Source organism: Tenrec ecaudatus, chromosome 17 (genome assembly GCF_050624435.1).
Source record: "Tenrec ecaudatus isolate mTenEca1 chromosome 17, mTenEca1.hap1, whole genome shotgun sequence".
Classification (NCBI taxonomy): domain Eukaryota; kingdom Metazoa; phylum Chordata; class Mammalia; order Afrosoricida; family Tenrecidae; genus Tenrec; species Tenrec ecaudatus.
Genome location: NC_134546.1, coordinates 7,275,963 through 7,288,544, shown reverse-complemented (window position 1 = coordinate 7,288,544; position 12,582 = coordinate 7,275,963). Strand labels below are relative to the sequence as shown.

The 12,582-nt window shown below is 46.3% G+C and overlaps 1 long non-coding RNA gene across 2 annotated transcripts in view; it reads left to right on the top strand.

The window, feature by feature from the left end:
• LOC142430903 (uncharacterized) overlaps nucleotides 1-12,582 on the top strand; it is a 121,986-nt gene that overhangs the window by 54,367 nt on the left and 55,037 nt on the right. The window contains exon 4 of one of the 2 annotated variants that reach the window (XR_012780673.1): nucleotides 474-9,743. The exons of the other annotated variant lie outside the window; for it this stretch is intronic. This is a non-coding gene — a long non-coding RNA (uncharacterized LOC142430903). Of the gene's footprint in view, nucleotides 1-473; nucleotides 9,744-12,582 lie in introns of those variants that run through there. 2 annotated transcript variants of the gene reach the window in all.

Here is a 12,582-nt window from a genome sequence, read left to right as displayed (position 1 = left end):
TTTCATTTCCATGAATGAAGAGGGGCCTGAAAGGACAGCTACTTGACGACATAGAAGAGATGAAGAAAAAAAACGAGGGAGTTGCTGTCAGCCATCTAAACAGATGAGTTTAAAAACTGTTTCCAAGAATGGAATCACAGATTTAACAAATATATTAAGTATAATGGAGAGTACTTAGAACGTGATAAAGTTGCTTTGTAAAAATTTTAAATACATATTTTTTTTGGAAAAAATGTTTGTTTTTTCCAGGGGTGGGGTACTCCAGAGGGTACTGACCACTCTTTTGGTTGCCTAATAGGCATAGTTACCATTTTACACTCCTGCTGGTGCCTTGAAGGAAGGACCTGTGAGCCTTTCACACAGTGACTTGAGTTCTGGGGTGAGAGTTGGGCTGGTAAAAATGTCATTTCATTCTGCTTTCCTTTTCCCCTCAATCCTGCTCTTTAATGAGAAGATGCATCTTGTTTTCCCAGAACTCCTACACATGTGACATCTAATTGGTGGTGCAAACCGTTAACACGCTCAACTACTCAACCAAAAGTTGAAGGTTGGAGTCCACCCAGAGGTGCCTTGGAAGAAAGATTGTGAAAGGTCTACTTCTGGCAGCTCCATGGATGAGCGTTCTACTTTGATGTGCAAAGAGAGACAGACACTGGACTCCCCCTATTTCCCCTGTTCCTGGGTGATGAATGCTGTCACGCTGTATGCTGGAATGAGCGGCGATGGGGATCAGGAGTCTTCATGTTAGTCCCAACTGCCAGAACATGCCTATGCTATTTCTGACAAGTCAAGTCACTGTGAGTGTGAATGTCCACAGCAAAATACGAGTGACAATATCTCGGGGTGGTTGTGGTGCTGAGGCTATGCCACTGGTGTTTAAAATACTAACAGGGTCAACCGTGGTGGACACCTTTCAAGGCAGCTTCCATATGAAGACAGAGTAGGACAAAGACTTTCAAAGAAAGATCTACTTCATCAAAACCAAACAGAAAGTCGGTGGGTGAGAACCTCGTGCCCAGCAGTGGAACGGTGCTTGAAGTCGTGCCAGAAGATGAGCCCTGCAGGCTGGAAGGCACATAAACTACGTCTGGGGAAGGGCTTCCTCCTCAACGTAGAGTGAACCTTCACGATCTAGCTGGAGCAGAATTGTAAGGGCCTTCGTTTACTGAAGTGGCATGACTCACAATGAGGAGAAATATCTGTAAACACCATTCATAATTGGAATTTGGAGTGTGTGAAGTAGGTATTTAGGAAAGTTGTCAAAAAATTAAATGGCATGCATAAAGATCAACATCCTAGGCATTTTTGAGCTGAAGTGGACTGGTATTGGTAATTTTGAAAAAGACAATCCTGTAAAGTCACTGAGTCAGAATCCACTTGATGGCAGTGAGAGTTTGGATCCTGTGTGCTATATGGAAGAACATGTCAGTACTATGATACTATCTACACACTTATAAGGAAGATGAGTAAATATAGCGATTATTCAAATTGATGCTAATGTCAAAGATGAAGAAATTTAAGACTTTTAACAACTTCTGCAGTCTGAAATTGACCAAGCATGCAATTGAAATGCTTTGATAGTTACAGGTGACTTGAATGCAACAGTAAGAAATGAAGAAGTTAGAAACTAAAATTAGACCACCAATGACCAAACACCAAACAGGAGCTAGAAAATATGTCCTTGGTGATAGAAGCAACACTAGTATGTTAGGCTGGGTAGAATAGAGAAACAAATCCATGGACACTGGTATGTGCATAAGAAAGGGCTTTATGTATGAGAGCAGTTGAATATTGAGAAACATCCCCGCCCAGTGCAGATCAAGCCCATTAGTCAAAACATCAGCCCATGTGTCCAATACCAATCTTTAAATTCCTCTTCAGACTCACGAAACACATGCAATGATGCCGAATGCAGGAAGATCACAGGCCAGTGGGTGGAAATTCTTGTGGATCCAGTGGCACTGTTAAGTGTCTAAGAGCTGGCAGGTGGCTTCACGTGACTCCTCCAGCTCCCAGGATTTAGCATAGCGCCATGTGTCTTGTCCACAGGAATGTCTCACAGGGAGTGAATGTGTGTCCCACCCCCAGAGAGCTACTAATCTCCTTATCGCCTCCAAATGAGGCTATCAGGCTAAAACCTGATTGACCGGCTAGACTCCACCCCTCCACTCTTAAATCTCAAATTGACACCAGATTATGTAATTACCACAACCAGAGACCACGTGGAAAAATTTTGCAAGACCAAGAAAGTATTCATTATAAATACCATTTTTATCAACAGCTTAAAAAGTGATTCCTCATGTGGACTTCACCAGATGAATACACAGGAATTAAATTGCCTGCATCTAAAAAAAGAGGTGATGGACAAGCACAGAATTATCAGGCAAACAAGGCCATGGGCCACCTGTTGATCAAATCATCAATTGCTCATATGCAAATTCAAGAAGTTGAAGAAAATGGAAACAAGACCACGAGAGTGTGTGTTAGACCGGGTTGACTAGAGGAACAAATCCAGGGACACTCATATATATGTCTAAGAGTGCTTTATATTAAGAAGTAATTATGTATCAAGCAAACATCCCAGTCCAGTCCATAAGTCCAATACTAGTATCTCTTCAGACTCACGCAGCCACATGCAATGATGCAGAATGCAGGAACATCACTGGTTGGTGGGTGCAAAGTCTTCTGGATCCAATAGTGGTGGCAGCATTCCAGGGCTCTCGCAGCTCCCAGTGTGGCTCTTCAACAGGAAAATGAAGGCAGAGAGAGAGAAGTTCCCAGGAGCATCCTCATGAGAAGGCCACGCCCACCAGGAGGTACCATCAGACTGTGACCTGATTGACAGGCTAGACCCCACCCTAACACTTTTATATCTTCAAGTTGGCATGAAATTATGTAACTACCACAGAGTCCCACTGTGACCGAGAGTGTATCCCACCTGAGTTTAGAGAACCTATCAAAAATGGATTTGATACACTGAACACTAGTGACCAGATGAGTTGTGGGCAACATTGGGCACATCATACATGAAGAAAGCAAAAAGGCCTTAAAAAGACTGGAAAGAACAGAAGACCAAAAGAAATGTAAGAAAAGTCTCTGACAGTTATCTTTCATGTAGTGCAGTAAGTCAAGCAAATGGAAGAAATGAAGATGTAATGGAGTTGAACAGAAGATTTCAGAGTGGGTCAAGAAGATAAAGTACTGTGTGAAAAGAATTGAAATTAGAAAACCAAAATTGGAGGACAACTTTGAATTGCTCAAGCTGAAAAGACTAAAAATGGAAAGGGAAAAAAAAAAAGTCAAGTCTCAAGGCCTCAAGTGGCAAAATCAGAAGAGTCTGTGGGACAAACTAGCCAACGATGGAGGAAGCATCCAGAGAAGACAACACCGGAATACAGAGTTGCTGGGCCGAAAAAGAACTGGTCGACATTCAACCATCTCAGGAACTCACAAATGATCAAGCGCCGATGGTACTGAAGGAAGAAAGGCAAGCTTCAGTGAAGCCGTAGGTGAAAAACAAGTCTCTAGGGACTGACAGGGTATCAGTTGAGACGTTTCACCAAATGAATGCAATTCTGGAAGCACTTGTCTATGCCAAGAAATTTGGAAGACAGCTACTTGGCCAACCAACTAGAAGAGATCCCTATTTGTGACCATTCCAAGGACACAAGCTGGAACTTATCAAACAGTAACATTAATATCACATGCAAGTAAAGTTTTGCTAAAGATAGTTGAAAAAATAGTGGCCACAGTGGGTTGACAGGGAACTGCCAGAAATTCAAGCCGGATTCAGAAGAGGATGTGTCGTGAGGGCTATCATTGCTGACCTCGGATGGATCTTGGTTGAAAATAGGGAGTGCTAGACAGAGGTTTACATGTCTTGTTTTGTTGACTCTGCAAAGGCATTCAATTGTGTGAGTCACAACATTTGATGAGCTGTGCACTTTGATTTATGTATGACTTCAGTTGAAACCCAGACTATAGACTGCGAGTTCCCACAAAGAACAGTCACAACCAGATCTCTGTGCCTGTACCCTGGCAGGGCATTTTCAGAGGTGCAGTCGGGGATCGTGAGGTCCTGCCCTTCACCTTTGTTGATGCCATTCTCTCCAGAAGCTTCCAGATGCTGATGGGGCTGAGGTGCCGCAAGCTGATCAGGCTCCATAATGCAAAGAAGGCTTGAGACCCCTGCCTGAAGGACTGATTCATGGCTCACATGTCTGAGGGGAGGTCCAGGGCTCCCCAAGGACAGTGACTGAGGAATATCACTGTGGGCACCAGCCTTCGGGGATTGTCCCCAGCTGGCCTCCATTTCATTTCCAGTTTACTATTTAGACAGTTGTTGCCCCTCGTAGTTATTTTACCCACCTGCCCCTTGGTAGAGGTTTGCTCCTTCCGCTTCGTATTTTACTTTAGTTGTCTAGTTGTGCTTTGTTTTCTGTCGCTCTCTTTTTCTTATTATTTTTTTAATCATTTTATTAGGGGCTCTTACAACTCTTATCACAATCCATACATACATCCATTGTGTCAAGCACATTTGTACATATGTTGCCATCATCATTTTCAAAACATCTTCTTTCTTCTTGAGCCCTTGGTATCAGCTCATTCCCCACTCCCTCTTCCGTCTCTCTTTTAATACACAATCTTTTAGCTCAGCATTCTTGCCTGTATTTTCAATCCCTCTTGCACTTTGGAGTCAGAAAGGGAGCCCTGGTGGCATGGTGCTGGTTATGACATGCCGGATATAACTGCAAGGTCAGTTGTTTGAACCCACTAACTGAGGCTGTCTACTCCCGTAAAGATTTACAGTTTCAAAAAAAAAAGAAAAAGATTTATACCATTTCGGCAACCCAAAGAGGCAGTTCTATTCTGCCCTATAGAGTCTCTATGAGTCCAAATTGATCAAGAGTTGGAACTGACTTGATGGCAGTGGGGTTGCTGGCTTGGGTTCGGAGTGAGAACCTAGGTCCCAGTGTGAGGGGAGCTGTGGATGTTTGGGGCTGGAGCTGGGGCCTGTAAGCCTTCTCTCTTCCACTGGTGCTGCAGGGGCCTGTGAACATCCGCATGAGGGCGGGAATGGGACATTAAACAGTGAATAAGGAACATCCTGGCAGGCTGAGAGGGGAGGACGGAGAGAAAGAGGGAGGTGGAGGAAAAGCTTCATGCTTTAGTCCTTCAATAGCTATTTCTTCTTGCTTTTTGAACTGCAGAAGCACTGATTGCCTTTTTGTTTTTTACTGGGGCCACAGATTATGGCCTGGGCCATTCTTTGTCTTTGCAAGGTGCAAGGTAGCAGCTCACTGCTCTGGAATCACCTGAGATGTTGGCTTTCAGGCCGTGAACTCTCATATATGGTAGACTCAAAAACTCAAACTTACTGTCATTGAGTTGATGCTAACTCATAGCAACCTTGTAGGACAGGGTAGAACTGCCCTTGTGGGTTTTTGAGTCTATAACCCTTTACAGGAGTAGAAAGCCTCATCTTTCTCCTGAGGAGTGTGTGTTAGACAGGGTTCAGTAGAGAGACAAAACAAGATTGATAGTTATATAGATAGATAGATAATACCAGAAAGTAACAGTTAAATTATAAATTATAAAGCAGTGAGACACTAGCAGTCCTTTAAGTCTTGAAGGCCACCAGTGAGTGACTGATGGTTTTGAACTGTTGACCTTGTGGTTGGCAACCCAACACATAACCACTTTGCCACCAGGGCTCCCCACAAATAGTTGAGGGAGCATTAATGCTTTCCCTTAATCTTTCAAGAAGAAGCCCAGGTAGACTGGGACCTCCCCTGAGCATGATAGGAGTGAGATGTGGGCACTCAGTCAAGGGGCGCAGGTTGACTGCCTGTGGATGTGACGTGGGGTTCCCTCTGTGGTGCCCAGAGGAGCTGCTGCAGGAGAGGGACTGAGGTTCACACCTTCAGCACACCCAGGAGGTTAATGACAGCAGAGGTGGATTTTGCTCCCATTTCTATAGGAGGGCTAGCATCCCACATTATTTAATAATCGCATTCTGCCTCTCTGACTCTTTCCAGCTACACAACTGCTGTCTTGGGACCCAAACTGACAGTCCCTCCAACATGCTTCTCTCTGCATTGTCCTGATGAATCACTGACAGACTGGAATATACCCAGGGGACCTTTCCTACGGACACGCTGGCAAGTGGCTGTCCTGATCCTTGGTTTTAAGAAATCCAAAAAGGGGGAAGGACAAAACAAGGGAGGCTAATGAGATTATTTCTTAAATAGAATTTAGAAGCAACTAGACAGAACATAAGGGGGCTTGGTGGTGCAGTCAAGCGTTGGATTGTTTATTGCAAAGTCCGCGGTTCAAATCCACCTGCTTCTTCGTGGGAGAAAGATGAGGCTGGCTGCTCCCATAAATATCGGCTGTCTTGGTCACCCTCTGTAGAGTAACTACGAGTCAAAAATCAACTCAAGGGCAGTAGGCTTGGTTTTGATTTTTGTTACCCAGAGAATAAGTAAAGGTGTATCACTTCTTAAGTAACACTTTGTAATGGGCTGTTTCCGTTGACTAAGAGGTACGGTGCTGTCAAAAGAAAGCAATGTTGTTGTGATCCTCAACTCAATGGGGAGACTGCTGCATAGATTTTGATGTGAAGGATGTTGAAATCGATGATGGAAATGCTACCTCTATAGAGGCAACTATTCCTCCCATCACGGCTGTCATTTCTGGAAAACCTGTGTGCATATGGATCTGTTGTTATATAGGGACAGGCTGCTCATTATGGTTAGCATCACATGGTGGCGTATGGGCATTTCAGTGCTTTAATTTTTGTTTGTATATTTTGCTCTAGTAGAGAGAGAGAAACAGGAGCACACGCATTCTCTACCTTGAGTTAAGATCTGAATAGCAAAGCCACTAAACATCTGGTGACTGCAAAGTGTGGTTTCCGGAGCAGCAACTTCAGGGTCACCTGGAAAGCTTGGTAGAAATGCAAATGCCGCGCTCCACCCCAGACCTGCTGATTGAGCCCAGGAAGCTGTGTTGGATAAAGTCCTCCAGGGCACTGATGGGACCTGGAATTGCAGGACCACCCCACCACAGTCTGTCACCACATGTGGCAAGTCCTCCAGAAATCCGTTCTGCAAACAGGTGTTCTGGGTTGAGTTTGGCTTTTCTGCCCCATTTCTCTTTCCAACAGGAAGCATCTTTGCCGACAAGCACACCGATACCAGCAGTTCTGCACCCAGGCTGGGTTAAAACAAACAAACCAGCAACCACTGCTCCGTCTCTTCTCCAGACCAGCTGAAACACACCTCTGCTGGCTGGGTCCTGAGCCTCCAGGTGCTTCTGCTGTGCCCCAGGGCTGCAAACCTCTGTTCTATATTCAGGTCCTTTCGCGGTTCGGGCAGATGATTGTAAGCACTGGCTGTCAGATTCTCTGGTTGTTTCCTGCCCGATCTGTGAAGCAGAACTCAGGCCTCTAGCAACTGCACGTCCAGATCTAAAGGTGTTTCCTGAGGGATGTGTTGGCCATGCGTGCAGGTACCTCTGCAGACCACAGCAGCGCCCAGAGGCGGCTCGCCCACGGGGCCAGCTCCTCGGCTACACACCAGACACTGCTGCCCATGCCTGATGCCGGGTGAGAGAATGTCAGTGAGCCCCCTGGTTTCACGCACCGTAAAATCTCCTGTTGTTGGCTTGATTCCAACTCATGGCAACCCTATAGACTAGAGTAGAGCTGTCCCCCACTCCCCACCCCCCGCCCCTGAAGGTTTCCAAGACTGTTCTCTTTAGAGAAGCCAAGTGTCTCTCGTCTGTGGCTCCTGCTGGCTAGCAGCCCAGTGCTTAACCATTGCATCACCGGGGCTCCTTCCTGATCTAAAACACGCTGACCTCTTTTCCCTTCAGCTCACAAAATAGCTGCTCTGAAGGCTCCTCTTGGTGGGGTCATCTTAATGCTCTGCCCACTGCTGCCACCTCTTTCATCTGCAGCCCGGGGGTCACTTTTCATGTCCAGAGAGGTGTTCTAAGCCTTTGAGTCTACAAATGTCACGCTGGACCAGCGGCAGCAACAGCAGCAGCATGTAGGAACTTACTAGGAAGGCAGGCTCTTGAGCTCCACTGGGGACGACTGTATCAGAATGTCCGCAGATGGAACCCCACCGTGAGCGGTGGTGGTGGTGGTTGGTAGTGGTGGGGAGTGGGTTCTTGCTTGGTTTTGTTTGGTGGTGGTGGGTTTAACATTTTACTGTGAATCAGGTGAACATTTACAGAGCACAGCATCCGTTTGACAGCCCATCATTCAGACACATTTGGTTTGGAATCATCCATTGCATCCCCCTCAATGTAGCCTCACTTACTGCACTCTCTCCTTGTGCTTCCGGGTTTCCCATGTCCTTCTTCCCTAGCTTTGGGTTTGGGTAAATACCCTACTGATTGTACGTGGTTGATTAATCTAACTTGGGGGGTGAGTTCAGATCCAGACCTAAAAGGTGACTAAGGGTCATAGTCTTGAAGGTTCCACCAGCCTCTCTCTGACCAGCCAGTCTGGTCTTGAGGATTTTCCGTGTTGTTCCAAAGTTTTCTCCTCCTCTGTCCAGAACCTTCTAATGCGACCCCCTTTGGATCAGTGGGTCATGGTAGCCGGGAACCAACTAGTTCCTCTGGTCTCAGCCTTATGGAGACTGAGGTTTCATTGGCCCATAAGTCCTTGGGACTAATTCTTTCCCTGTATCTTTCCATTCGCATCCTTCTTTTGGGGACATGGAGAGATGAATAGTTGCACCGTGAGTGGGCTACTCACCAAAGCAATAGCCACGAGTGATTCTGATGCAAGCTCAGGCTGGAGAACCTTAACCCTTTAAGGTTTAAGTCTTAAGCCTTGCCTCTCAAATTTGTTAGAATTTAGACTCTTAACCGCCCACCACATCTACCACCAAACCAATTGAATTTGAGTCCCCAGGAAACTCGTGTGCCTCTTTAAGTTTGAGAAGAGTTACCAGTGAGTTGGTTTGGGCTCAGGGAGACCCCAGGTGGGTCAGAGTAGTACTGTGCTCCCAGGCTGTCTCGTGGTTGATTTTTCAGAAGCAGTTGTCAGGCCTTCCTTCCAGAGCAGCCTTGGGTGGGCTCCGTCCTCCATCCTTTCAGTTCTCGGCTGGGCACATTAACCATTTGTACCTCCCAATGACTCTGAATTCTCTCCCCCAAGTAATATTAGAACGAGACCACCAGAAATGGGCTGTCCTGGACCACAGCTTCTCAGAAGCCCCACCCCCCACCCCACCCAAAGACCATCATCCCAAGGCCATTCTGTGAGTATGAGAAACAGTGAGCAAAAGACCTTGTTGCGTCTATGGAAGACATCTCTGTGCCCAGTCCCTGCTCTGAGAGCTTGGAGCACATCTGTTTGTCTGGTTTGTTTTTTTTTTCTAGACTAAGACGTGAAACTCGTTATACTTCAGTGGCCAGGACACCCAGTGTGACATTTTCACTCAGTTCTAAGACACATGTCTTCAGCAGGTTTTCTCATACAACTTTCCCTTCCTTTCCGTAATGTGATCTGTGTGTTTTCATTCTTGTGGCTAACAATCTGACCTTGGCTATCTTCGTTTGCTTTTAAGTAGCCACACACATTGCACGAGAAGGTAAAGGATGCGTAAGAAATAAGGGTGGGTGTGCATGATGGGCTTCAGGGGAAGTCCTGGCTGCCACAGATGGAGATCACCACTGCTAGCCCAGAGACTGGAAATTGAAGCCCGAGGCAAGTCAGAAGGCAGGGCTGCGGAGGGAGGGAAGGAGGGAGAGGGAGGGAAGCAGGGGGGAAATGAGGAGCTCATACCAAGGACTCAAGTAGAAAGAAAATATTTTGAAAATGATGATGGCAACAAATGTACAAATGTGCTTGGCACAATGGATGGATGGATGGATTGTGATAAGAATTGTACGAGCCCCCAAGATATTGATTTAAAAAAATTAAGATAATGTGACTGGTAGTGGAGAGCCAGAGCAGGCCAGAGATCCAGGGCAGAGCTTGTACCTTCTCTTGGCGGTGGACACCGAGCTGAGTCAGTTTCCGAGGACATCCTCAGCCGATGGCAGCAAGGTGGTCAGACTGCCCTCCTTCGAATCCCCTTCCAACCCCAAACATCAGAATCACAGCACTAAGGGTAAGGGAAGAGGGGCGGACGGTGGGAGGTGGGGAAGGGAGTTGACAGCATCGATCACTGTATAACCCCACTTGAGGGAAGTGAACAACGGAATTGTATGTGAATGGATATATTGAATGGTGTAAGTTAGACATAAATAAATAAATTAGAGTTCTTGGGGGTGGGGTGTTGGGGAGGGGACAGAACGAGGGGATAACGGAGCTGATATCAAGGAGTACAAGAAGAAAGTGTTTTGAAACTGATTGTGGGAGCAAGTGTACGATACTGCTTGATGTGAATGAATATGTAATGTAATATCTTTAAGAGCTTCCAACAAAATGATTAAAACAATCAAAAGAAAAGAAGATGGGGTTGCTTCCAAAAAGTTACAAGGCTGGAGGTCCTGAGGAACAACTCTGTTCTGTGGGGTGACTTTGAATGTGAGTCAGCTTGACAGTAACTAGCAGTAGCAACCATGGGGGATCCAGAGCCTCTCTGCATAAGGACTCCATGGAGTTTTCTGGTCTCTTCCCCCATAGCTGTAATTCACATGGCCTCATTGAGCACTGTTAGTCGTCATGGCTATATACATACATACATACATACATTGTTGTGAGCTAATAGGACCCTCACTGAGATGAACTGACACCGTGGCTGCGGAGATGCTGCGGAGATGGGTGGGCTTGAACCTAACCACTTGGCGCAGGACCAGCGGCCTTTCATTCTGCTGTCCTTAGCGTTGCTCTGAGCCAGAATGGACCGATGGCCCCTGACAACATCAGCAGCAGCATTTGTAAAGTGCTCAGCACGGTGTGAAAACATGGCATATACATCATTATCACCACCGTTGTCAGTATTATTGCTGTTCTTGTTTTTCCATTTACATTTGGTCTGACGTCAGGAGGCTGCAGAAAGTTTGCGGGCTGGGAGTGGGGTGGGGGTGGGATGGAATGAATGGATCATGGCATTTTTCCTGCAACCTTTTGGAAGCTCCCTCCTATTTGGTGTCATTCCTAGGGAGTGCCAGCCTGTTTGGGGTGAGGAAAGGACCTGAATTCATTGGTGGTGTCCCCCAAACGCAGCACGCTCACAACCAGTTCTCATACACAGCATGAAGGAGACGAAGCAAGGGCTTGGGTAGGAAAACTAGCTGGATTGCTGTTGGTGCGACACCAGGTCTCCGCTGGTGCTACCCTGAGAGGGAAGCTGGCGGTGCCAACAAGAGCCACACATACCTTGGCCTCAGTCCCAGAGGCATCAGAAAAAAAGGAAGTGGAGGACAAATGTTACCAACGTTCTCAGTGAAACTGAGTTCAAAAGAAACTCTGACCAAAACCAAAATGGAACCATCCGAGTTATTAGGGGTCACTTTTAATAAGTCACAAGAATGTGAAGGAAGGCTATTTTAATGAGTAGAACAATTTCATTTTCCATATAGCCTGGGAAATCGAGACCTAACGGGTTTCACTGACGTAGTCTCAGGTCAACTTTGCATCTTTGGTGTAGAAAGCGGTATGGTTCATCTTTAATAACTTGTAGGAAAGAGAGCCAAAAGGGATAATATCTTGAGTCATTCTTTCTTGTTATATATAGGCTATTTAGCATATTTTTGAGATGGCTGGTAGGACTATCCCATTTTAATTTCTATTTTATTGAGCTATAATAAACATATCCAACAACTCAATAGTTCAACCATACCAAGAAGGGTTGTGCAAATGATCGCCACAAGAGACTTTGAAACTCTCTTCGTTCTTGTACCCACGAGTGTTGACTCCTTATTCCCTCCATCCTTCCCCATGCTGTGCCCCAGATGGCTTCATCGTCTTTAGGAACCAACAAAGCTCAGGCAAGAGAAGAGAGTTGAACAAAGAACCAGGTTCATCTGCTGTGTAGAAGCAGCTTCTCGGAGACACTCATGATGCCTGAGGACCAGAGCCCCTCACTTGCCCCTGATTTGTATTTGAATGTTGTCCTTTTTAATACTTACGTTATTTTTGGTGAGAATATGCACGCACGGAGCAAACCCTGCTCCCAGGCAGCACTTTCTATGCCGCACACAGTTCAGGGGCATTGATTCTTTCTTCACCCTGCGTCAGCTGTCTCCAGGCTCTGCTCCGATTGTTTCACCACCCTTGACTTCAGCCCCTCTCTCCCCAATCTCCTCTACACCTCAGAGTGGCGGTTCTCAACCTTCCTCATGCCGCGACCCTTTCATACAGGTCCTCAGGTGGTGGTGACCCCCAACCGTAACATGATTTTTGTTGCTACTTTATCACTGTCATTTTGCTACTGTGATGACTCGGGCGACCCCTGTGAAAGGGCCGTTTGACTCCCAAGGGGTCGCAACGCACAGGTTGAGAACCTCTGCCTTAGAGGGACTCTGGTCGAGTGGATCTCTTGGACGAGCATGTAGTCTTTTCAAAGAGCGCAGTACTTGAGGCATAGCGTCTTCATTCGACGAGCTAAA